We start from the raw sequence: 709 nt of genomic DNA, 5'->3' as shown, positions 1-709 counted from the left end.
AATTAACAGTAAGAGAAAGGACTCATTAGAAAGTCTAATTCCCCCCCTCCCCCCCCCTCCCCCCCCCCCCCCCCCCCTCTCCTCCTCGCCACCCTCCTCCTCATCCTCCTTTTGATCTGACGCCAGAGGACATAAGTCATGCTATGAATACAGAACCTTCTTTAGTGCGGTTCAGGAGCTATGGATCAGATTTGAAAAAAGAGACAGTATTAAATCACACAGAGTGCTTCTGATCTAGTCAGAGAGTGATTCAGAGTCTACACACACACACACACACACACACACACACACATCTAGCAATCTACACACCAACTACACCCACTACACGATCCCGGCTCCATCTACATACATCTCTATGTGAACCCTGGGGATTTGACTATCACTATAGAGGGTGACCGGTGGCCCAAAATGCCAACCTATTCCCTATGTAGTGCACTACTTTTGACCAGAGCCCCATAGGCCCTTGTCAAAAGTAGTGCACTACATAGGGAATAGGGTGCCATTAGGGATGTAACAGAGGACTCACCTAAAAACAGATTGGCATTGTTAGCCAGCTGGATCGAGTGTCACTATGTGAAATGTCCATTGATTTTTCCAAATAGGGAAAACTGCTTTGAATATGAAGAGCCAGATGTATAGATATGGATAGAGAATATACGAGCTGCCTCAGACATGTACATATCTATGGAAAGACGATAGAAAAAGAGCA

The sequence above is a fragment of the Salvelinus sp. IW2-2015 genome, unplaced genomic scaffold (assembly GCF_002910315.2).
Source record: "Salvelinus sp. IW2-2015 unplaced genomic scaffold, ASM291031v2 Un_scaffold2545, whole genome shotgun sequence".
NCBI classification, from domain to species: Eukaryota; Metazoa; Chordata; class Actinopteri; order Salmoniformes; family Salmonidae; genus Salvelinus; species Salvelinus sp. IW2-2015.
This window is presented reverse-complemented; position numbering follows the sequence as displayed.